At 42.0% G+C, this 26,769-nt stretch overlaps 1 protein-coding gene and 1 pseudogene across 1 annotated transcript in view; one reads left to right on the top strand and one right to left on the bottom strand.

Annotated features, from left to right (window-relative positions):
- LOC102848674 (pterin-4-alpha-carbinolamine dehydratase 2-like) overlaps window positions 1-26,769 on the top strand; it is a 70,666-nt gene that overhangs the window by 617 nt on the left and 43,280 nt on the right. The gene's annotated exons all lie outside the window — the stretch shown is intronic.
- Window positions 4,107-4,812, bottom strand: LOC102848266 (annotated as a pseudogene).

The following is a 26,769-nucleotide window of genomic DNA, read 5'->3' as shown; positions in this document are numbered from 1 at the left end:
CTGAATGCTTTTGTGCACACCTGACCTCCCCTTTTAGAGACTTGGCCTGAACCAGGTAACTGTTCCATTAGGGCCCCACCCTGCTTAGAGAGTCATCTCCCATGACTTTGCCTGTCAGTTATTACTCCATTGCACTTATATAAGGTAAAGGCTTTGGACTCTTTCGTGTTTGTTCAGTTAGTTTGGCAATCCTTTGGACAGATTTATTGTTTTTATTTATATTAGGTGTCAGCATTTGGAAGTCAGAGACCGTGCTTGATTAAATAACTCTATTGTACCTAACAGTTCTGGCTACAGATAGGCATTTGACAAATGCAGATGTTGATCATAGCACTTGCTGGTTTCTAGAAGGGCGTGTGAGGACCAGATTTCCACCCAAGAAACCTTTGGCTTTATTTTCCTCGTCGCTGCCTCTGGCTCCACCGAGCTGTGTGCACTCTTCTGCTCTCCATCCATCTGGCTGCCAGCCTTCTGCCGCAAGTCCCCAGCTCCCGAGAAAACCTGTACCAAGCCGACTCCCTGGCCCTGCCACTCCACATGCGTGACAGCTCTTGTTAGGGGCTTAGCACTTGGTGACTGGTTGCAAGGAATCCCATTGGTACAGTAAGCTTGTGCATAAGCTCTAGGTAACATTTTCTAAGCTTATTAAAATTCTTACATGTGTACAGCCTGACTTCTTTAAGCCTGGGCTAATTTATTGGGTTTGAACATGTGGCTTAAAGTACCGAGGAGTGCTGCCTCGGGCGCTGCCCATGACTCAGTCCTTCAACACCACTCTGATTTTGAGTGTGGGGTGACTTTCAGAAATAGCAGGGGCGGGATACTTTGCAGGACATCCTGTATTAATCCTAACGTTAATCTGTGAGACATTTCCTTAACTAGGTTATATTTCTTTTCCTCTTTTACCCAGCTTTTAGGGGAGCTCTAGTGGCTTAGTGGTAAGGAGTTACACTGTCAACGTATAGGTACTCCGTTCAGATCCACTAACTGCTCCTTGGGAGAAAGATGGACAGTCTCTTCCCATGTGATTTACAGCCTCTGAAAACACAATAGAGTGTCAGTTATGAGTCAATTCGACTCGATGGTCCACAACAACAACAACAATGTTAGAACTAGATGACAAGAGAATCCAATGGTATCCAGAATTCTGAGAACCAGCACTGAAATGATATCACGGGGTCAGTCGTTTAACTAGTGTCCTACCTCTGCATGTTCAGTGGCCTATAAAGACAACTGGCAGTGAAAACTGCCAGTGCCCCCTAGCTGAAGACCACCACTTGTGATTGAGCAAGATGAGTGCATTTCTTGTTGCAGTGAGGGAGGAAGAATCCAGGGAACATCCTAGATCATCTCAACAAGTCCTGGTTCATCCCAGGAAGAGGGTGGTGGAGCACACACTCCAAGATTTGCATTTATAGCAGTGATTTTGGGGAGTTTTTATTCTGTGGACTGAGTGATGATATCAGGAAGTGGAGGTGATTCTGTGATTGGAGAGTTTGCTAAGTCTTCCCTCTACTTACCTCAAGGGAGCGAAGAGCAGAGTGAGGCTGGTGGAGAAGCAGTAGTGAGTTGTGGTAGCGCGGAGAGGGGTGCTTGGTATTTCGTGGTTTGGACAGTGCTCATACATGTCTGTTCAGGTGTGATTGCAGAGTGGTCTTGTTTTGATTCATCGGGTCACAGAGTGGCCCTGTCTTATGCTGAAGTGTATGCTCAAGAGGAGGACACTGAGGTCCAACTGCCAGGCTGACTCCTGGTATTGGGGGCAGCTTTTGTCTTATACTCACCGATCGTTACTCACCTTCCCTTTAAGAGACAAGACAGGTTTTTAAAAATTATAGTAGCAATGTAACAGCATGCAGAAATTATCGAATATCATTAATATCATATGTAAGCAAGATTTGCTGAAACTTACCCAAAAACGATTGGAGAACTGCCAGATGTGCAGGCTGGATTTAGAAGAGGTTGTGGTACTAGGGACATTATAGCTAATGTTAGCACAATCAAATGTTCTGGGATTCCCATTCTTCTCAGAGTCAGCCATAGCTTGTTATCCACACAGTCAAAAGCCTTTGCATAGTCAATGACGCACAGATAGACATTCTTCTGGTATTCTCTACCTTTTTTTTGGTGTTGTTGTTATTGTTATGTGCTGTTGAGCCGCTTGTGACTCATAGCAACCCTATGTATAAAAGCCCTGAACCCTGCTCTATCTTGTGCTAGCCTTATTGTCGATGACACCCCTACCCTCATTACCCCAGTCACTGAATCAATCCATCTCATTGAGGGTCTTCCTCTCTTGTGCTGTCCCTGCACCCTGCCAAGCATGACGTCCCTCCTCTCCGAGGACTGGTTCCTCCTTGCAACATGTCCAGAGTATGTCAGAGTATGTCAGATGAAGCTTCAGAATCCTTGCCTCCAAGGAGCAGCCTAGTTTCACCCTATCTAGGATGAACGTGTTTGTTCTCCTAGCAGTTCTTGGTATATTCAGTACTCTAGCATCATAGCCCAAAGGCATTGGTTCTCTTTCCATCATCCCTAGTCATTGTCCAGCTCTCTGACACATAACAAGTAATTGCAAAGACTGTGTGTGACCTGGATCAGGTGCGCCTTAGTCTCCAGACTGACGTCATTGCTCTTCAGTACTCTTGAGAGGTCCCTGACAGCAAACTTTCCCAAGGCAATTTGTCTTTTGATTTCCTGGCTGCTGTTATCAATAATGTTGATTATGGAGCCAAGCAAACTGAAGCTGTTAACAATCTCAATCTCTTCATCTATCATGATGCTACCAATCAGCATATGTATAGTTTATGTAAAATGTGATATTTGTGTGTGCAGTTAACATTTTAAGAATTAATTTAATTTGTATTAGAAAAGCAATGTTTGTGAATCCAACTTTTTATTATTGTAGTTTCAGTGAGATTTTACAGAGAAAACAAATTTTTTTTTGAGTTTCACATTAATTGGTACTTTATTTGCTTAAAACCTAGACAACATTTGTCAGTTTGAGAAGAAATTCATTCTGAGATATAGGCTGATTTTACCATTTAAATTATAGAGGGAAGTTATCCTTGGTAAAATTTTACCCAAGAAACAGAACAGATACACATATACTTTAAAAACATGAAAATTAAAGAGTGAGATCTGAAATCAACAATGATTTCACTTTTGGTGGCTCCTGCCCTTTTTTTTTCTTTTAAAGCTTCTTAAAGACTGCAGCAGGATAAAGGATCACTGAATCTTATCTCTAAGAAGTGATAAATAAAAAGAAAACCTATAAATGACATAGCTGAGCCTCTACATCTTGTGGTTCCTAACCTCTACACTATAATAGACAAAGTGCTAGTCTATAGGCTTTTTATTGTAAGAACCACCTTCCCTCTGTAACTTGATTTGTGCCACTATTAGAACCTCTACTTGGAATATTATTGCTTTTTAATTTTTGACTCATGTGCTTTTAACTTGTTAGTTAAATTTATATCTTCTAGGCTGCAACACTTCCATGATACATCTTCAAGGATATGAACATGTACAGCTAAGCACAATTGATAACAGTGAATCTAAATTCCAAACTCAGTCTCCATAATAGTCTATGTGTTTCCTACTGCCAAGGGGGCCCTTTAGAGTAGTGAGAGAAGACATTCACCCTGAAACCCACAGTGTCCCTTTTCAGCAGGAAGTAGCTAAGAGAATACGCCATCCCCTTTTCCTTATGAATCAGGGTGAAGTCTCTCTCAGGGAGGAGTGATAGGGAATGGCAAAGGACACACCGACAAAGGAGATTAATCAGAACTGGCTTTGACAAGCACTGTGGCAATTGGACAATTAAAACAGATATTCAGGGGGGGGGGGAAGAAGAATGAACTGCGGAGGAGGGTAGAGAAAACAGTGCAACAATGAATGAATGAAAACCCAAAATCTCTGTAAATGTTCACTAAAACTAATAAAATGTAATAATAATTAAAAAAAAAGAAAATGTTATTATTTTCAACAAATGGAAAAAAGCATTCAAAGCCAAGCCATAGCCAAAACCTGTTCTATCTTAAGTGGGTTCTCTTTTTTGCCGTTTTCTTTCTTTCAATAAAACCTTTCCCCAAACTATCATCACTTTAATCATCCCCACACTGGGCCTCATCTTCAGAGCCTTCGTCCCCTGATTTCTCAGGCGGGCTGGCAGGGGGCTTCTTTTCGGGAGGGCTTTCGTTGTCTTTGGGGGAAGGAGTCTTTTCCTTTGATGCCTTTGAACCCACTTTCCCTTTGCCTTCCACTGGACTTGGCGTCACTGTTGCCTTTAGCCTGGGTTTGGGCATTTTCTTTTCTTTTCTCTCAGGCTTAGCCTTCTTAACCATCTTTTTGTTTTTCTTTTTTGAACTGCCATAGTCACTGTCATCATCATCTTCCATTAGGAAATCTTCATCACTGTCAGAGTCTTTTTCTTGGAATGGTGCCTCATCTTCCTCTTCTTGTTCTTCCTCACTGCCCACGTCTTCCAAGAGCATCTCTCTCTGCTTAGAGGCTGCTTTCAATGCCGCCTGCCGTTGCTGACGTACATTTTTTATGAACTCCTTTTTCATCTTCACTATCCTCTGCTGAGTGAGAATCATCCTTCTTGGTGTTCACATCTTTTTCTTCTGAGTCCTCACTATCTTCTTGTGAATTCTTTCCAGATCATCTCTTATTTTTAGCTTCTCGGGGAGATGACTGAATTTTCTTAACTGGTGAACCTGAATCTCTTCCATAATCTTCATCAGCATCATCAAATTCCTGAAACTGTGAATAATCAACAATCTTCCTATTTCTGACAGACCGAGACATGTTCGCTGTTGAAACAGGACCGAGTCAAGAAGCCAGAGACCAGGACCGCCCCCTCCCCAACCCCGCGCACTCTGCACACCCCTTCCCCCAACTTTGGTCGCTAAGGCCGCTGCAGCTGAACTCCGAGCTGCTGGCTTCTCAAACTCCGCTGCTCCTTGTTTCAGGGCCTCTTGGTCAGATGAGTGCTCCTCCCCCCTTCCCCTGTCTCTCCAAAATCGAGAAAACTAATTTTCTAATCAACAGTTAATATGCCAAGTGTTTATTATGCATCCTCCCTATGCCAGATATGGTTCCAAGCTCAAGTAGGGGAATGCAGACACTAAACACATGAATAAAAAACTTTTTTATGAATAAAATAATTATTTGCAGGAGACATAACTATCATGGAGGAGAATAACACGGGTATTGGAATAGAAAGTAAGGAGAGGTGAGGGCAGTGCTCTAGGTGACATAGTATGAGAAAGCCTCTCTGTGAAGGGGCTGTCTGACTCAGGCATGAAGAATGTGAAGGAACCCAGTACGTGAAGATCTATCTGATGGAAGAAAATTCCAGATGGAGGAAACAGCAAGTAGAAAGTTCTAGAAAACAGAAATGATCTTGGCTTGATTGAAGAAAAAGTGGAGGGTCAGTGTTCTAGAGTGGCTGGAGAGGAGACTGACGTGATCAGGAGGTGGGTATTAGGCAGGTAGAAGAATTAAGGATCTTATGTTGGATATGTCAGGTTTGAGACACATCCTATTATATGAGTGGTGCTGTGGGATTGGTGGATGGATATGTGAGGTCACAGCTCAGGCTGGAGATCCCAGTTTGAGAGTTGACAATATACAGATGGTCCTGATGCTGTGGTTTATGGAATCTGGAGGTGTACTCTGTGGTGAGTCGCATTGCCAACCCAAACACCTTCAATCTCCAGTAGTTGTTCCCATTTGTCAGTGACTTCTCAGAAGAAAGATGAACTGTTTCCTCCCTTGGAAACCTGATGGAGGGTCACTGTGAGATCCAACTCTGAGGCAGTGAGTTTTTAGTTTATTTGTTTGTATTTTTTAAATGCTCAAATGGAGAGAGGAGATGTTGAGAACACACTCTTAGGCCTGGGAGGGCAGGATGGAATGAACCAGGGGAGACCAGAAGGCAAGATGCCGATGGGTTGGTCCATTTGTCTTGAAAGATGAAATAGTTCTCTGATTGCTTCTGTGTTTTCAGGGAGGTCATCAACTAGGAGTGGCCAGGGTGGCTGGAGGAGAGCTAGAGGGCTGGAGGTTTGGGGAGACGGGAGGGCATATGCAGTAGTCATCTTGGGAGACAGAATGGTGGCTAACTAAGGAAGTGAGTGTTTCCTGTGTTCATTTTTGCTGGATCAGTTGCTGGACAGTTCTCAATGTCTCCTGGAGATTTATGAAAATAAATTTAAGGTGAAGATTTTGTAGATTTGTCCAGCTATGTGCAGCTGCTTGGGCACAGGCTTGGAGCAGCATTTAACAAGGGCTGAGCTTTTGCCAAACGAGTGAGGTGGAGGAACAGAGGGGGCCCTGGAGTCTGTGCTCACATGTAGGAAAGTGTGGCTTCTTAGTAATGAGGCAGGATTGTAACTTGATTCATCTTTTTGAAGGGTGGTTAGATAATGTCTATCAGCTTTCAAGAGATACCCATTGTCTTACTATAGAAGTGTACTTTCTAGATGAAGTCCAGCATGTATGCAAAAGTGGATACAGAGGATATCCTTTCTAGGCCCGTGGGTCTGTAATTGTTTACTATAAGCAGTCCTCCCCACGTGCACATGTGCTCCACGTGCCACAGGAAGAAGACCACATCTCTTTTGCACTTCCCTGCTTGGCAGGAGATGTGGGAGGCCCACTGTGCTCCATCCGTGCCTGAAAAGAGCGCTACCTCTCCTCGCCTCAGATCAACAAACTGAAGAAGCCACAATCAAGAACCAGTTGCCCACACTGGGTGTTAACCACTTATTAATTTTAATTTTTAAAAAAATTTTTACTGAATGTATAGATTAAGAAAAAAAGGTAGGTTGTTCCATTTGTCCTGGGAGATGAAGTAGTCCTCTTAATGCTTCTGTGTTTTCAGGGAGGTCATCAACTGAGAATGGCTGGGGTGGCCGGGAGAGAGCTGGAGTGCTGGAAGTCTGGGAAGATGGGAGGGGGTATGTTTCTTTTACTCAATAGGTTATGAATATTTGTTAGTTATTTGCATAGTCATTTCAGTTCACTCATGATAGATCTATGGGACTTGGACTGCACTTGGTTGGACATAACAGTTTTTAGGTGTTTTTTACTAACTGGAAGAGATCTATAGTTGTTCCCATTCCAAAGAAGGGTGACCCAACAGAGTGTGGAAACTATAGAACAATATCATTGATTTCACATGCAAGCAAGATTCTACTGAAAATTATCCAAAAACAACTGGAACAGCACATCAGCAGAGAACTGCCAGAAGTCCAGGCTAGGTTTAGAAGGGGTCGTGGTACTAGGGATATTGTAGCTGATGTTAGATGGATTTTAGCTGAAAGCAGGGAATACCAGAGGAATGTCTATCTGTGTTTCATTGACTATGCAAAAGCGTTTGACTGTGTGGATCATAACAAACTGTGGCTGACTCTGAGAAGAATGGGAATCCCAGAACATTTAATCGTGCTAATGCGAAACCTATATTTGGACCAAGAGGCAGTCGTCAGAACAGAGCAGGGTAACACCGCATGGTTCAAAATTGGGAAAGGTGTACACCAGGGATGTGTCCTATCTCCATACCTTTTCAACCTGTATGCAGAGCAGATTATCCGAGAGGCTGGGCTCTGTGAGGTGAAGTGTGGCATCAGGATTGGTGGAAGATCTATCACAATCTGCGTTATGCAGATGACACAACCCTGCTTGCTGAAACTGAGGAGGACCTTATGCACTTGCTGCAGAGGGTCAAGGACTGCAGCCTTTAGTATGGACTGAGGCTCAATGTCAAGAAGACAAAAGATTCTCGCCACTGGACCAATTGGCAGCATCAGGATGGATGGCGAAGAGATTGAGATTGTTCACAGCTTCAGTTTGCTCGGCTCCACGGTCAACATTCTTGGCACCAGCGGCCAGGAAATAAAAAAACGTATTGCAATGGAAAAGTCTGCTGTTAGGGACCTCTCTAAAGTTGCTCTCTAGAGCAACGGTGTGTCTCTGGAGACTAAGGTGCATCTGATACAGGCCATGGTCTTTGCAATCACTTGTTATGCATCAGAGAGTTGGACAATGACTAGGGAGGATAGAAGGAGAATTGATACCTTTGAGCTGTGGTGCTGGAGAAGAGTATTGAATGTACCATGGACTGCCAAGAAAACAAACAGATTCATCCTAGAGAGGGTTAAACTGGCAGTTCCTTGGAGGCAAGGATTCTGGGGCTTCATCTGACATACTTTGGACATGTTGTAAGGAGAGACAGGTCCTTAGGGAGGGACAGCGCAGGAGGGGAAGACCCTCTATGAGGTGGATTGATTCAGTGACTGGGGTAATCGGGATGGGTGTGTCAGAGGCAATGAGATTGGCACAGGATAGAGCAGGGTTTAGGGCTGTTGTACATAGGGTCACTATGAGTCGCAAGCGACTCAACGGCACATAACAACAACAACAACAACAACTGTGCGACTTACATGGTGCCACAAGGTTGTTGTTGTCATTTTTTAAAAATTTTTTACAGCATATTTTTTTCCATTTACTTCCCCCCATTCATTTATTGTTGCACATTTTCCTCCCTGCCCACCCCTCCTCCCTGTTACTTTTTCTCTTTGAAGAGAAAAAAAAATTCTTTCATTGTTAAACAATCCCCCTCTCCCCCTCCAAATCCACAGTCCTTTTTACCCTGCATTTCTTTTTCTGGAATCTTGTCATGAAAATAATACCTAATCCAATATTCCTTTTAAACAGTTCTCTCCTTCATTTGTTTCAATGCAGTGTACAGGTTCCCCCCAACCCTGATGTTAATCTTGTTTTACATCAGTTGGCACTATGCAGTTATTTGTCCTTTTGTGACTGAGTTTTTCACTCAGCATCATGTCCTCCAGGGTCACCCATTTTGTATATTTTGAATTCCTTAGCTTTCAGTGTTGCGTTGTATGCCATTGTGTGAATAAACCACAGCTTCTCTGTTCATTTGTTGATGGGCACTTAGGTTGTTTCCAGCCCTTTGCAGTTGTGAACAAAGCCACAATAAACATGGGCATGCATATATCTGCTTGGGTGGCAGTTACAGTTTCTTTAGGGTATATTCCCAGTAATGGAGTTGCTGGATCGAATGGTATTTCTATTTCCAACTTTCTGAGGAAGTGCCATACTGCCTTTCATTGTAGTTGCTCAACAAGTTTATTTTACATCCAAAAAACCCGCTGCTATTGAGTCAATTCTGACTCATGTTGACCCTCCATTAGGTTTCTGAGGATGTAAATATTTATAGGAAGAAATGGTCTTTCTTTTTCTTCAGGATCCATTGGTAGATATGAACTCCTAATCTTTCTGATAGTTATAAACCACTCCACCAGGGCATACAAGATGTTCTAGTATGAATTTATTTTACCACAATGGAAAATGAACATTTTTTTCTGTGTTCACTAGATTCATACATTTAAATAACATTTTCAGGGAGACTGGGTAAAAAACCTCTCTCTCAAACTTTTTGATTTTTCTGGGCTTTTCTATGATAGTCAACAGTAAAATATGTTTGAACTTTATACTTTGTGGTTTTATTCTGAGATACTGTTGTTGTTAGGTACCATCAAATCAACTAGGACTCATAGCAACTCTGTAAACCACAGACCTGAACCCTGCCTTGTCCTGTGCCATCCTCATCATCTCTTGCCCATTGTGATTGTCACTGAGTCAGTCCGTGTTGCTACTTCTCAGTATTCCAGACTCATTTCCTAGCTCAGGTGGGTACACCTTGTTGAGGATTACAAGTGTACAAGGGTCCTGATCACATAGGTGGAGCAAGTTGCCTTAGGTTTTGGTGCTGCCAGGCTGTGGTCTCTGCCCTGGGTGGTGGTCCACAGCCCGGGGATCGCACGGACCAGCAGCACAGTGTGGGGTGGTGGGCACTGCACTGCTGACGGGTGACATGCTGGGAGAGTGGGCCAGGCCTTGGGGCAGGGAGTTTCCAGGCTCGGAATGTGGCCCTCAGACAGGGTGGGGCTGGCATTTGTAAAGGAGTTCTGCTTTACTTCTGTTCTTGTAGACACAAGGAGGGAGAGGTCTCTAAGCCACATATAAACTTATTTAGGTGTTTGGCAACTGCAGGGTGTCTGCATTGAAGGAACCAAATGGCAGTTAGAAATGTGGGTGTGGGTCTCCCATAAAGATAAATTTTGCTATTCATTGTTATGAGTGCAGGCAAACGGGAAGCTTACACAACTGGAGGAAATTTGAGACTTTAGAAGTGAGGCAGGAGCTGAGGTTTTGAGACTTTGGGAAACAGCTACCCTAGAGCCAGCAGGGGGAGCCCTCCAGGACAGGAGCCCAGCCTGTCCAGGTGCAGGCCTCCTGGCCCCCAGGTAGGCTGCCTGCCTCTCACTCCTGGATTTCCTGTGTACACCTCTTCAGCACAGAGACACCTGTGCATCAGTAGGTATGCAGGAGTGGCCAAAAACCTGGCCTGGTACTTTTCTGTTGAATGAAAAATTCTGGGTGGAAGATGAGAGGAGTTTCTTTCTAACTGGTAATAGAACATGTTTGATTAAGGAGAGAATATCTGGCTTAGTGTGAGGGGCTCTAGTTGTTTGCATTCTTGGGGAGCACATTTTCCTCCCTGCCCACCCCTCCTTCTTGGGGGAGCACTTTACCTTGGGCTGAGGTTTCTCAGGTGGCCCTGCTTGACACTGCCTTTGATTGTATTGTGGTTGTTAGTTGTCCCTGTGAACAACTGATCTGAACCCTGTCCTGTCTTATGCCATCCTCATCGTTTCTGACATACTTAAGCCCGTTGCTGCAGCCACTATGTCATTCCGTCTTGTTGTGAATCTTCCTCTTTTTTGCTAGCCCTCCACCTTTCCAAGAATGGTGCTCCTTTCCAAGGAATATCCCCATAATAATGTGGTAATAGTATGTGAGGTTGAAGCTTTGTCATCTTTGCCTCAAGGAGCATTCTGGCTGTGCATTTTTATATTATATTATGCTGACTGATATAGACTGATCGTTTTGACCGACCAAAGCGACAAGTTTTACATGTTTCGATCTAATACTTTGTGAATGTGTACTAATCTCTCGCCAGACAGCGTCCAAGCTTTATTTGTTCTCTGTGTTCGCCATCACAGTTTGGTGGCTGTAGCTGTTGCTTCAGAAAGTCTTGTGGGCGTCCCCGGCATCTTGCAGCATGACTCCGTCTGGCCGTCTGCGAGTACGCGGTTTGTCCAGTGTTCCTCTTCCTGTGGTAGAGACTCCTGCAGAGGAGTTGAAAGTTAATTGTTGCTGACTTTCTAAAAATGTTCTATTGAGGAATTTGATAATCTGCACATGGTTAACATTTTGAAACATTTAGTAAAGTCAGAGCGTGATAATACCAGATAAGAGATAATTGTTAATGAAAATATCAACAATTCTCTGTAGGACATTGGTGAAGGTCTCAAAAGCTCTTGTTATGAATGAATCAGTTGATTTTCTTGTTCTTGGTGTGCACCAGAGTCATGAGTCAGTACTGCCATCATATCACTGTTCTGAGAACTCTTTTTTTTTTTAAATAAGTTTTTATTTTATACTGGTTTGCTGCCACCTGAACATTCTTGAAAGCAGGCCCCCACACAGCCTATGTAGGCAGAGAGGCACACCCAGAGACGGACAGGTCCCTAGGTTTAGAATCAGATTGGTTAGGAAGTGTCATTTTGATTTTAAAGCAGAGTCTAATACTTGTGTATCTGGGAGCCAAGTAGAGGTTGTATATGGTTATCTCAGATAGTAGCTTATGTTTATTACCACGTGCCCACTGATGATGGGTTTTTCAACCACACTAGCCTGGAAACCCAAGGAAGTGTCTGTAGCTTTAGTTGGGTTGTGGAATAGAAAAACTCACGTTAGCGAACATTATCTAAGATCTGAGATGTTAATGCATTTCTCTGTGTGGTTATTCAGGGCTGAGGCTCACTTTGGGGTTCTTCCTGGGCTTCACCTTGCAGATGCTGTTAGGTGGTGTCTGTGTCCTCCTGCAAAGGGAGCTGGAATGTCCTCGTGTGGAGTCTTCTTTCTGCCATTTATGTCGCACAATAGGTTTGGACCTGATGTATGTTTGCAAAATCGCATGCAATAGGTAGACTAAGGGAAAGGTAGAGCCAGTGTCAAAAATGCAGATACGACACTTGTAGGTCAGAGGAAAACTCTTCGGTCATTACGCTGTCCTTTAATAAAAATGGACTTTTAACTGCATCATTCTTTCTTAGTCATGTAGTAAATCTTCTGTTTACAGAACTTAGTCCGAGTATTTTGTAAAAGTCAAACAGCCGAGAAATATCATTTCCTCAACAGTCTTTGTCTTGCCCTTTTACAGATGGCGTAAAATCAGGTGTGTAAAAAATAAAAAGAGCAGCTGAGCTGACATGAAAGGTATTTCAGATTTATGCTTTGCAGATGATATTGGTATGATTAATGCATTCGTTGCTTTTTTTTATTGCTTTTCACAGATAATGTACATGATGCATGGAAAATGCCGTGGGTTTAAATCTTTGCCAGGTTTAGACTGTGAATATCAACAGATGTTATCATATAAGTACCATAATTATTTTAAAAGAAAAAAATTTGTTATGAAATGCATTGACATAAATTTCATTTATGTAAATTGCTTTCATTAGTATTAAACCTTAGTGTAGCTGTTAGGGTTTGTGAAGTACTTTAGATGAGATTAACTTGGTATAATGTGGTCACAAATGGGTTGCTTTAAATTTAACTGACAAGAAAATAACACTCAGAGTTGGGAAATTACTGAGGCATTTGTTTTCAGCCTGCATTTGCTGGTCCTGCTTAAATGGGTTGACTATGAATTAATAACAACGGACTGCTGGCTCAGTAATTACAGAAAATAATTTAAAGGAGACCTTAACTAATAACTTATAAGTATTTCAGCCTTGTTCTTTTCTGTTCTGTTTCTGTTTTTCTCTGGTATGCCAGTTCACATCTTTAACATGAACATTATCAATAGTGTTCAGCTTGGCCGAGTCGGAGGTTTGCCAGTAGAGTTTTGGTGCATTAGGGCCGCGACACAGAAACTTGCCATTTAGCTGTTTCAAAATATTACTGTTGAGTGTCTGATGGAGCAGCCTTAGGAACGAGTCAGTCGTTCTGAATAGCAGAGACAAGGCAGTACTCATGTTTCTGCGCTTGGTCGTGACTGCCTGCTAGCTGCCCTCAGGACATATTTGGGCAACAGTGTGGGTAGGTGGGTGAAGTTCTTTCCTGGCTCTGAGCTTTCTGTGTCTGTTCTTTACCTGTATCCTTTTATTGACTTATTTTGTGACACTCTCCACCTTTTATTACCTTTGTTTTTTTACTTAATTAATTTTATTTCTGATATACAGAACCCAAAATACATGGAAATACTTCATGAATTTGCATGTCATCCTTGCACAGGGGCCATGTTAATCATCTTGGAATCATTCTAATTTTAGTATATGTGCTGCTTGAAGTGAGCACTTTTATTACATTTTAAGAATAACTCATATATTCCATGTCCTTTTAAACAAAACATGGCAGATAGCTTCTCCCCTGTTCTGCAGATAAATTTTTGTCATACTGTCCTTCTGGTCTAGGTCAGAATAGGACATTCTGACAAATCCACTGAATTGGACAGAAGAATGTAGACCCAGACTGAGATCATGAAAGTGCCTGGGGTCACGGTGGGTCAGACCACAGGTAGTAGGTGCCAGCTTCCTATTTCTGTTGCTACAGAAACATTTTAAATCCTCGGTGATACAGAAAGTTCTTTTTTCAGGAGTAACCTTGTTTTCCAAGGTCTACCTGTTGGATAACTATCCTACCTTAAATGTTTTTCACCATACTTCCCTGAGAAAGGGAATATTCACCCACTAAAACAAACAAAGCTGTACTTGTTTAGGAGTATCACTGTTGAGCAATCAGAGGTCGTTTAATTGTATCATTAGAATCAATCCTATCAAAACATCAGATGCCACTGATGAATCTGTTTGCTCAAGTGCTCGGCCAGCAAGGCAGGACTGTGGCCTCCTGCGCTATCATTCATCACACTGACTATTCACATATCCTGTCCTCGCCCCTGCTGCCCTGGCCGTGGACACGCAGCAGGTGCCTGAAGCAGTCCTGGTTCAGACTGGGCCTGGAGCTTCACCGTCCGTCCTGACAGCCCTGGAGCCTTGACTGTTGGCTCAGTGAGGGGAGCAAGGTGCTGGAACAGACCGCTGTCAGGGCCAGCGCTGCTCTGGCTGGGCCCAAGGTGCGGAAGGAAGAAAACGCCTGAGAAGGGAAAGGATTCTGCTTCTGCTCAGAAGAGCTCCCGGTTTTGTTGAAGTTGGCCCATCTGAATTGTACAATATAGTTGATATTTAATTTTTTCCCTTTTATCGTTACATTAATCAGGCAAGTTCCAGAAATGAAAGCAGGTATTCTTTAGGTTAGCAGCCTGGAAAAGGGGAGTTTTGAGTTCATCCTTGGAGATCTGATAGGCAATGATGAGGAAGGCAAAGGAGGGATTGGCAGGTGACAAAGGTCAAAGACAGGGAGAATGAGGATACATCTTGTAATGTATTGGGAAATAGAGATCTAATAATGGTTTGAGGGAGCGTTGGTGGCCTAGTGGTAAGGAATTGTGCTGCAACCCCAAAGGCATAGGGTTCAAAGCCACCAGCTGCTTTGCAGGAGAAGGATGGGCAGTCTCCTCCTGTGTGTTTAATTAATTCTGAAAACCCGCTGGAGGATCAGCTCTGGGTCGGTTCTGATTCCATGACACACAACAACAAACAACAACAATGATGGTTTGACAGATTGGGGTACAGATTGGCAAGGAGAGGTGTTGGGGTAGTCATCATAGGTCTGGCATTGCCTCAGATAGAAGGTGTCTCAGATCAGACTTGTGTCTGTCAGGATTCTTTTTCCTCTCAAACACCTAGACCTGAAACTGGAGAATTACCTTTTGTGATCACTGTTGACTAAGCACTGGACAGTCTTGTTATATATAGTCTGTGTTCCTTTACTGTCTCTCACCACGGCTGTTCTGTTGGGCTGTGTGCACACCGCCTTTTCCAGGGGCTCCTGTGGAAGCCTCCTGACAACCCTCACCTTTGTGTTCTCCTTTCCCCCATCCGTCTGGCAGCCACTTGTGACTCAGGAAATTACAGTGTCTTTCAGGTGTGTTCTGTAGGACATGCTTCGACTTCTCAGCGGTTCTCAGAGCTGCTCACTGATCTCACCTTAAACCTGCCTCTCATTTACTCCACTGCAAGAGGCCCCTTCACCCCAGCATTAGAGCTGTAAGTCACCCAATCATCCTCCTCAATGAGGAAGTGGGAAAACCAACTCTCTGGGGTATGAGAACCTCAGCTTAGGCCACAGTTGGTGGCTGTGCTGGAACTGGAACCATGTGCCTGGCACCTCAATCCACTTCTTTTCTACCTGTATTTAAGCTGTTATTTCCCATTATTCTCCACCCTCCGAGTCTCTCTGTCCACATCTCACTCATTTCTAGAAGGTTGCAGCTGACTTTATCAACTTAACAGTAATGAAAATCACTGAGCACGTACTAGGCATTGTTAAACACTGGGAATGCAGTTGTGAACAAAGCAGATGCTATTCCATTTCTATAGAGTTTACAGTGTAGTGGGAGACAGTGAGAGAATAAATGAAGAAAAAAGTGTATAACTTACGTTAAGTGCCATGTAAGAAAATCCTAATAGCTAATGCTTATTGTACCCTAAAGTCATGTGCCAGGCACTCTTATACAAGTTAACATTATTAAATGTATTCATCATTTAATCCTCTCAAAATTCTATGGAGTACATACTATTTCCCTCATTTTACAGATAAGGAAACTAAGCTTAGATGAGGTAAATTGCCCAAGGTCCCACAGTGAGCAAGGGACCAGGCTTTGAGCCCCCAAGCAGTACGTCCTGTCTGGAAGACTGGATTCCATTTAAGGAAAGTAGTCAGAAGACCTCCCCAAGGAAGTGAAGAACTGAGGCATTTTTAAAAAAATATTTTAAATTTATACTAGTTTATTTACAAAATTAAAATATGTTGTTTTTCAGAGCAGATTCTTCCAATTTTCCTCACCCCCCCCATCAAATTGTACAACACAATGATTAATTCCCCTCCACCCCCCCGCCACGCACATCCTCATTCTTCTGCTTCCAGCCCCCCTCAGATCTTCATATTCATTCTACAATAATAGTTTTATACAATATTTGGCCTTGTGGGGTTGAGTAAGTTCACTCAGCATAATGCTTTCCAGTCTTTCCCAGGTTAGGTAATAATTTACAGAATCATAGCTCCTCTGTGCTGCATAGTATTCCAATGTGTGACGGTACCATAATTTCTGAGGCATATTTTTAAAAGACCTTGTGGAAGACATAAAAGAAAACATTCTTTAAAAGGAGTGGAAGGACAAAAGTCAAATTGGGAGGATAGTGTGGGGTTGTTACTCATCCTGGTGAGCTATCATTGCCAGAGTGGACAAGGACTGTGACAGAAGTGTACAGGCTGGAGCTGTATTTAGGAGTTTAGATCAGCAGGAACTGGGGTCCACTAACTCTAATGGTAAATACAGATATAAAGGTAAAACACAAGGTTCTGTAACTCAGGGGCTGGGAATGGTACCAAGGAAGCAGAGCAGGGGTGCTCTGTCTTGGATTTGGTTAGTGTTAGTTATTGTGAGACACTGAAATGTCTGCTTCAAGAAAATAGTTGCTTACCTGTGTTTGGAACACAGAGGAGAGGCCTTGGTTTTGAATAAATGGGAATTCGTAGGTGTGTATGGAAAAAACCCTCAAGGTCACTGATGACATCACTCGGGAAGGAACTAGTATGAAAAGAGGACTCAGAACTCACTCGCATTTAGAGATTAAACAAGAAAAGGAGATGGCTAAAGGCCAAGAGAGGCTTTCTAGAGAAAGGGGAAGAACTTCAGGTTAGGGTCATATCCTAGAATCCAAAATAAGATCATATTTTGAAAGGGAGATGGAATAAATTTTGCTTAGAGGTCAAGTAAGATGAAGACTAAAGAGTGACCATTAATTAAGCAACCTGGGGGCCATTGATGGTTTTGATGAGGTGGGGTGGGGGGTGCAGGCCACCCTGGAGAAAGAGTGGAGCACAGACACTTTGCTCAGCTCTTTGAAACATCAAACACAAGTCTGTTCCTTCCATTTAGACTTTAGCTCTTGGGTTAGCTTCTTTTCTTTCTGCTTTGTTTTTATATTGTGCCTGTGAATGTTAGAAGGGGTAAGGCCAAGCAGGAAATGACTTAACCAAAGTGGTGATCAACCAGTGGCAAAGTTGGGAGGAGACGACTGCTTCTTAGATTGTGTACCAGAGAAATGCAGCCACACATGTGTGTCACCAGCGTTGGTGAACAAAGACTTGGATTGCACGGGTGTACATCTCTTCTGACCACCAGCCCTGTGTTACCTAGGTGTACTTGAATATGTGAGGTCCTCTGATGGGGTTCACCTCAGGTGATCCTTGTAAGTATTACTAGCCCTGGGGAACATAACATTTTTCATATTTTTGTCTTCCACAGAATGGAGCAGGGGGGCACGGCATGGTTTGGAATTTGGAAAGGAGTGTGCCAGAGTTGTATCCTCTCTGTATACCTATTCAATCTGTATGCTGAGCAAACTCTCCGAGAAGCTGGATGCTGTGAAGAGGAGTGTGGCTTCAAGATTGGACTGAGACTCATCAATAACCTGTGTTATGCAGATGCCATAACCTTGCTTGCTCAAGTGAGGAGGACTTGAAGCAGTTGTTGCAGAAGATCAAGGAATGCAGCCTTTGGTATGGATTGCATCGCAATATCAGGAAAATGAAGATTCTTGAAAGTGTCAACAGCTTCATCTTGCTTGGGTCCACAATTAACACCCTTGGTACCAGCCTACAGGAAATAACAAGACACATTGCACTGGGAAAATCTGCAGTTAGGGACCTCTCCAAATTATTGAGGAGTAATGATGTCAGTTTAAGGACTAAGGTGCGTCTGATTCAGGCGATGGTCATTGCTATTACTTGCTGTATATCTGAGAGCTAGACAATGAATAAGGATGACTAAAGAATTGGTGCCTTTGAGCTGTAGTGTTGGAGAAGAACACTGAACATCCCATGGCCTGCCAAGAGAATAAACAGATATGTCTTGGAAAGGGTACAGCCTCTGGAGGCAGGAAAGATGAGACTTCGCCTCACATACTTTAGATATGTTACTAGGAGAGGCTTTTCCTTGGAGAAGGGCATGATGTTAGAAAGGGTGGAGGGTCAGCGAAGGAGAGGAAGACCCTCAACCAGGTGGATTGACACAGTGACTGTTGCAGTGGGCTCTTGTATGTCAGGAAGTGTGAGGATGGTGCAGGATGGTACAGAGTTCAGGTCATTTGTTCATTGGGTCGCTCTAAGTTGTATTTGACTTGATAGCACCTGAGAACAAAACCAGATTATTACCCACAGGCCTTTCTCACTGGGCTCTTGCTTCTCCTCATCTCCATCCACCTAGATGTCGATTCCTAATGGCGAGCAGTCTCTTCAGCTGCTAAATTGCTATGTACGCTAGGGTCGGGGAAGGTGATCTGCACTGCCGTGGGCATTTCCCAGAAGAACTGCAGCGTTGGTCATGCCTTTGCTCTGCATTTGTATTCTGCAGTTTTGAAGTGTCAGAAGAGGAAAGAAGCACTCCTGGACATCTCTAGTAAATTACCTCAAATGGGGAGAGACAGGCGAGTGCTCACCCAGACTTTTGGCTCCATAGCTTCAGTCACCTGCAGGTAGTCTTTGGTGAATCCTTGTGTCCTCAGGGCCCATGGCAATCTTTCAGTTCTCCATAAGGAACAGCATGAGGACATTGCCTGCTCTCAGCTTGGCACTCATCTCTGTTTCAAGAGAATTCTGTTAGTTTTAACTCTTTTCTTTTTTCCTTTCTCCTAATCACCACTTTAGTACTTTTGGCTGAGGTTTTTTTTTTTGTTTGTTTGTTTTTAACATAACATGGTGGTCTGAATTTATTCCTTTTTGATTTTTCATTTTATTAATTTTAATGAACATTTACAGAGATTTTGGATTTTTATTCATTCATTGTTGCACTTTTTTCTTTCCCCCCCTCCCCACAGTTTGCTCCTCTCTTTGAAAAGCAAAAGATAAACTTCTATGTTCGTATACAATCCCCCTGACCCTGACCCTGCCCCCCAGCCCCAAATGCACTCCACTATGCAACCTTAATTCTGGATTCCTGTGATAATCATAATATGCTATCATATATCACTTTTAAACTGTTCTCTCCCTCATCTGTTTGAATTCAGTATACGTAATCTATCCAGTTTTTCTCAGTCTTACCCCAAACCTGATGTCAGTCATTTTCTACAACAGTGACACCATATAGTATTTATCCTCTTTATACTCTTGGGGAATATTTTTGAAATTTTGATGTAAAAATATGGTTACATGCTTATTCTGCATGCCAAATCCACTGCAGTGAGTAATTTCCTACACATAGTGACGCTACATGGTCGAGTAGAAGTCGTGTTTCAAGGCTGCTCTGGTGGCATAGGGTGTTATGTGTTGAACTGCTCACCAAAAGATGTGTGGTCTGAATCCACCAGATGCTCTGCAAGAGAAAATTGGATATTCTCCTATAAAAATGTACAATCTTGGAAACCTAACGAGGGATGCTGTGAGTTGGAATTATGTTGACACCAGTTTTCATTGGAATCTGTGGTAGAAGATTGCCTTGTTTTTCTCCCATGGAGCAGCTAGTGGGTTTGAACTGCTATAATTTTGGTTTGTAGCGGAGTACTTATCTGCTGTGCTACCAGAGTCCCTTTCAGCATACAGGTAACCTTTAGGGTTGTCCTTTTTTCTTTTCTTCTTCTTTTTTTTTGGTACCTGAAATACAGCCAAACCAGTTTTCTGTTGAATGTGGAGAGTCACAAAGTGTTTTATGAACTAATTAGTGAGTGTCTACTAGATGTTAGCGCTTTGTGACGTGACCTTTGAAGTATCCGACTGTTTCATTGATGCTTTCCAGCAGCCTTTCTGTTTTTTTTTTCTTAAAGTTTACCAAAAGGTTGGATTTTAATTTATTCATCAACACACATTTTCCTCTCTCCTCCAATTCACTTTTTATTATGATTTGAGTGAGTGGAAGTTTACAGAGCAGATTGATATTTTAGTCAACCAGTAATATACAATTTGTTTATGGCATTGATGACAGTCCATGTTCTAATAGAACTTTCTCCACTTCTTTCCTGTGATTCTTTCTTCCATTCATCCTTTTTTTTTAAAAAAAAAATTTATATTACTCTGATTTATTTGCAGAGTTTGAATACAGTGTTTTTCACAAAAGATCCTTCCCATTTCCTTCACTCCACCCACCGATCAAATTGTGCAGCCCTATGATTAACATCCTACCCCCCCATCCTCACCCCTCTGTTTACACCCTGCCCCTCACCTTGGATCCTCATACTCATTCTACAGTAATGGTTTTATACAGTATTTGTCCTTGTGGGACTGAGTTAGTTCGCTCAGCATAGTGCTCTCCAGTCCCTCCCAAGTTAGGTAGTAATTTACAAATGTTTGCTCCTGTGTGCTGTGTACTATTCCATTGTATGAATGTACCACAGCTTTTCAATCCATTAGTTTATGGTTGGACATCTGGGCTGTTTCCATGTTCTTGCAATGGTATGTAATGCTCCTATGAACATTGGGGTACAAGTTTCAGTTTGAGTCTCAGTTCTCATTTTCTCGGGGTATATTCCAAGCAATGGAATAACTGGGTCATAGAAAGAGAATTGATGCCTTTGAGCTGTGGTGCTGGAGAAGAGTGTTGAATATACCATGGACTGCCAGGAGAACAAACAGGTTTGTCCTGGAGAGGGTGAAGCCAGAATGCTCCTTGGAGTCAAGGATTCTGAAGCTTCGTCTGACATATTTTGGGCATATTGCAAGGAGGGACTGGTCTTTGGAGAGGGACATTGTGATTGGGAGAGTGGAGGGACGGTGCAGGAGAGGAAGGCCCTCGATGAGATGGATCGATTCTGTGATTGGAGTGGTGGGAATTAGTGTGTTTGAGACAGGATAGAACGGCATTTAGGGCTCTTGTACATAGGGTCGCTATGAGTCGCAAGCTACTCGATGGCACACAACAACAACAACATTAAATGTTCAGCTTTTTTGAGGAAGTGCCAAACTGCCTTCCAGAGTGGTTGTACCATTGTACAGTCCCACCACCAATGTAAAAGAGTTCCTATCTCACCACATCCTCTCCAACATTTATTACTTGCTGTCCTGTTAAACTTTGCCACTGCTACTGGAGTGAGATGGTATCTCATTGTGGTTTTGATTTGTATCTCTCTTATTGCCAGTGATTTGGAACGTTTCTTCGATGTCTGTTGGCCATTTAAATATCTTCCTCTGTGAAAGTTCTTTCCATGTCTTTTGCCCATTGTATAATTGGGTTATCAGAGTTTTTCTTGTGGAGGCCCAGGAATATTCCTTAAACTTTCATTATGAGGCTCTTATCTGAGATGGTACTGCCAAATATTTGTTCCCAGTCAGGAGGTTTTCTTTTCACCCTGTTGGAAAAAGTTTTTGATGCACACAGAGATTTAATCTTTAGAAGGTCCCCTTCATCAATTTTATCTTCTTCAGATTGTGCATTTCTGGCTGTATTTGGCAGTCTCTTTATACCATAGGCTAGACCTTCTAAACTTGATTCCAGTTTGTCTCTTATGAACTTTATGGCTTTGAGCTTTACTCCCAAGTCTCTTATCCACTTTGAGGTAATTTTTGTGTATGGTGTGAGATGTAAATCCTGTTTCAGCTTTCTGTAGGTTGCAGTCCAGTTTTGCCAGCACCATCTGTTAAAGAGGTTGTCATTTTCCTATTTGATAGGTTTGATTTCCTTATTGAATATCAGTTGACTATAGATAGCTAGGTCTATTTCGGGTTCTTAATTCTGTTCCACTGATCTATGTGCCTGTTACTGTACCAGTATCATACTGTTTTGGTTACTACCGCTGTGTAGTAGCTTTTGAGGTCAGGGAGTGCTATACCTCCCACTTCATTTTTGTTTCTCAGAAGTGTTTTGCTTATTTGGGGTCTCTTGTCTCTCCAAATAAACTTGACAATTTCACTTTTGATTTCCTTGAAAAATGAGTTTGATATTTATATTGGGATTGCATTGAACATGTAGATTGCTTTTTGTAGGATTGTCATTTTCACAATCTTGAGTCATCCTATCCATGAAAAGGGCACATTTCCCCATATCTTTATGTCTTTTATTGTGTCTTGCAGAAATGCTCTGTAGTTTTCTTTGTATAGGTCTTTTGCATATTTAGTTAGGTTCACTCTATCTCAATTTGTGATTGGCTATTATAAATGGTATTGCTTTCTTGATTTCCTTCTCTGAGTTCTCTTTGTCATTACTATAGAGGAATCCCTCTGATTTTTGGATATTGGTCTTATATTCTGCCACTCTACTAAATTGGCCTACTAGCCCTAACAGGTTGGGTTTTTTTTTTGTTGTTGTTGTTGTTGAGTCTTTGGGGTTTTCTATGTACACTATCCTATCATTTGCATATAACCATCAGCCTTTCCAGGTTGGGTCTTGATGTCCTTATTTTGCCAGGGCAAGAAGCATGCAGAGTAGTGAAGGAACTTGCTCAAACTTACTGTGTGAGTAGATGGCAAACCCTTTTTCAAGCTGTAGATGTCTTGCCCCAGGGTGAATGCTCTGCCACTCTTAACACAAGTCTACATTTTGAAGCACTATGGAATAACAGATGTAGACTGTGGTTTTGTTTAGTGGTGTCCTAGACTTTTGAATGAACAACTGTGCTGTTTAAAATGGAAACTGTTTCTTTCTTATATTTATGAATAAATATTTACCTTGGAGGACTTAAAGGAAGTTATGTTTTCTTTGCATATCTTGATAAGAAAGGTAGCCGCTACCAATAGGAGCCAGACCTGTTAATCATTACATAGTCTCCCATGCCCTGAAAGCATTAGTTTATAATGCTCGATTGATCAGTTATTAGTCCTAAATCAATTACAGATTAGAGGTGAACTTCTATCTGGAAGGGACAGTCCTGATAAGGTCTGCAAAGAGCAGCTGAGTACTTTACTTAGGAAATTGGAACTGAATATAGAGAAGATAAACTTGCCCTGTGTTGAATGACTTCAGCTTTCGAAGCCACTGATTACATCATTGTGCATACAAATGTATAGAAGAGAAGGCTATTGAAATTCTGAGTGTTTTGGGGGTCGTTCTATTCTATAAGCTTGAGAGTAAGCCCATTCCATCTTTCTATTTATTTAGAGCTGCAAGCTTTTAATAGAAGTTTTAACATTTGTAGAACACGCATGCTCTGAAAAGATCACTCAAGTGTTTCTCTCTTACAGGAATGATATGACCATGCTACATTTGTATAGTGTATTCAGCTTGTTAGTGAAAATTGTTGTTATCTGTTGTCAGCTTGGAACAGACTCTTAGCTGACCCTCCAGTGGGTTTTCAGAGGCTGTAAATCACACAGGAGGAGATTGCCCATTTTTCTCCTACAAAGCAGTTGGTGGATTTGATTTGTGTGACTTTGGATTGGCAGAGCAGCTCCTTAAGCACGAGAACATCAGAGCTCCCCATTGCAACATTATTGTTAGTAAATAAAGCTTTTGTTGTTGTTGTTTCTTTGTCATTTAATATGTTTTATAATTTAGAAAACATGGAAAAATACAAAGAAGAAAAATACTTGTAATAATTCTTCTCCCTTAAAATATGTGTGAATGTGTATTTGCATGTGATTATGTATGTTGTTAGTTACTATAAAGTCTATTCAAACTCCTGTGACCAGAACAGAGAACTGAGCTCCTGAGGATTTTTAAGGCTGTGATATTTTAGAAGTAAAGCTATAGGACCTACTTTCAGGGGATACCTCTCCGTGGCCTTGAACCTCCAGTCTTTCCATTAGAAGTCTAGCACTTAGCCTTTTGCACCATTGTATTTGTTGTTGTTATGTGTTATCAAGTCGCCTGTGACTCATAACAACTATGCACAACAGCTCCGAACTGTACGCTATCCTGAACCAGTCTCACTGACTCTGACACGCTTCATCCCATTACCCCAGTACTGTACACGCTTAATCCCATTACCCCAGTACTGTACACGCTTAAACCCATTACCCCAGTACTGTATCAGTCCATCTCATCCAGAGTCTTCTCCTGCATTGTCCTTCCACCCTTTAAAGCATGCTGTCCTTCTTCAAGGACTGGTCCTTCCTAACCACATGCCCAAAGTATATGAGACAGAGCTTCAAAATCCTTACCTCCAAGGAGGAACTTGGTTTCACCCTCTCCAAGACAGACTTACTTGTTCAGGTTCAGTACTTCTTTCAAGCATCACAACTCAAAGGCATCAATTCTTCTATCATTCTTAGTCATTGCCCAACTTTTTGATGCATAAGAAGTAATTGTGAAAACCATGGCTTGGATCAGGTGTACCTTAGTTTCTAGATGACATGATTGTTCTTCACTACTCTGAAGAGGTACCTGGCAGCTGACTTTCCCAATACAATTTGTCTTTTGATTTCTTGACTGCTGGTACCAAGAGTGTTGATTGTGGAAACAAGCAAGCTGAAATTGTTAACAACCTCCATCTCTTTTCCATCTATTATGGTGCTACCAGTTGGCCCAGTGGTGAGAATCTCTGTCTTCTTGATGTTAAGCTTCAATCCATATTGAAGATTACAGTCCTAGGTTGTATCATTTGCATAACACAGGTTGTTTATGAGTCTTCCTCCAATCCTGATGACACACTCCTCCTTATCAAATCCAGCCTCTGTTCTGCAGAATGATCTGTTCCATATATAGATTAAAAAGGTATCTGACTCATTCCCGATGACTCCTTTCCTAATTTTGAACCGAGCACTGTTTCCTTGCTCTGTTCTCACGACTGCTTCCTGGTCCAAGTATAGGTTTCAGATGAACACAATCAAGTGTTCTGGGATTTCCATTCTTCTTAAGGTTATTCACAGTTTGTTTTGATCTACACACTGGAATGCCTTTGCACAATCAATGAAGTAGAGATAGCTTTCAGGCAAGATCCATCTGATATTGGAGATAATGTCTCTAGTGCATGGTTTCTTCTAAATCCAGTTTGTATTTCTGGTAGTTCTCTGATAATGTACTGTTCCAGTTGTTTTTGGATATTCTTCACCAGGATTTTGCTTGTGTCTGACAATAGTAATATTGTTTGAAAATTTCTGCACTCTGTGTTACCACCTTTTTTTTGAGGGATAGGAATAAATATCAGTTAATCAGGTCGTGGTCCTCTAGATTATTTTGCACAACCTGGTGAACATGTTCAGGGCAGCGTCTTTGTGTTGAAATATGTCAATTAGTATGCCATCAATTCCTGGGGCCTTGTTTTTTCGCCAATTCCTTCAGAGCAGCCTGAACTTTCTCCTTCATCACCACTGCTTCTTGATCATATGTTGTTTAATGAAATTCTTTTGTGTCAGCCAATTCCTCCTCAGTGACTCTGTAAACTCCTTCCATTTTCTTATCATGCTTCCTGAATCGTTAATGTTCTGTCCATAGCATCTTTAAGTATTGTAACTCCATTGGATATATGTGAATATATGTATTTATATTTTAGGTCCTACTGTAGTTGCTCTGGTGGCCAAGTGGTAAGGAGCACTGCTGTCATCCCAAAGACTGACGGTTCTGATCCTTTAGATGCTTCATGGAAGGAAGATGGGCAGTCTCCTTCTGTGTGATTTACAGCCTCTGAAAACCTGCTGTATGATCAACTATGAGTTCATTCTGACTTCATAGTACACAACATCAAACTACTGTAGATGTGGCCTCAGATAGAGATGCAGGGACCAACCATCAAGACAAGATTGAAGTTGTCCATGATTTCAAGGATCCACAATCAACACTGTTGGTACCAGCAGGCAAGAAATCAGAAGTTTTGCATTGGGGAACGTCTGCTATCAAAGACCCCCTCCAGAGTACTAAGGAGCAATGGTGTCAATTTAAAGACTAAGGTGTGCCCAACTCAAGCCATGGTCTTTTTATTTTTTTTTTTAATCGGGGTGTGTGTGTGTGTGTGTGTGTGTGTGTGTGTGTGTGTGTGTTTGTACTGTCAAATCAAATCTGGCTGGTACAGGAGGAGGTTGCCTCTCCTTCTGCTGCAGAGCATCTGGTGGGTTTAAACCGTGTACCACTAAGATTGCAGTGCAGCTTCTTGCCACTAGGCCACCAGAGCTCCCTAAGCCATGGTTTTTTTTTAATCACTTGCTGTGTATCTGCAAGTTGGATGATGAATAAGAATCACCAAAGAATCAATGCCTTTGAGGTGTGGTATTGGAGTAGTGAATATCCCATGAACTGTCAATAGAATCAACAGATTATGTCTTGGAAAAGTGCAGCTTGAATACTCTTTACAGGCAAGGATGGTCAGACTTTGGCCATCTGACATATTTCTATGGCAATAGAAAGTTATACTTTGAAATTGTTCATAACTTTATGTGTATCTTATTGTAATTTTATATAATTCCATTGAATGGATTTATATTTAGTCAGTACCTTTCTTCATTAAACCTTCACAGCTAAAGCTTTGTGAAGCTTCCTTTCTTAAATCTTCCTTATAATACTGTCATTTGCTTTCAGAAATATCTGGGATCCATAGCAGGGTCTTCTTCTTTTTTTTAATCTTAATGAACATTTACAGAGATTTTGGATTTCCATTCATTGATTGTTGCACTTTTCTCCCCCCC

The sequence above is a fragment of the Elephantulus edwardii genome, unplaced genomic scaffold (genome assembly GCF_000299155.1).
Source record: "Elephantulus edwardii isolate Elephantulus edwardi_28Jun2011 unplaced genomic scaffold, EleEdw1.0 scaffold00064, whole genome shotgun sequence".
NCBI classification, from domain to species: Eukaryota; Metazoa; Chordata; class Mammalia; order Macroscelidea; family Macroscelididae; genus Elephantulus; species Elephantulus edwardii.
This window is presented reverse-complemented; position numbering and strand designations above follow the sequence as displayed.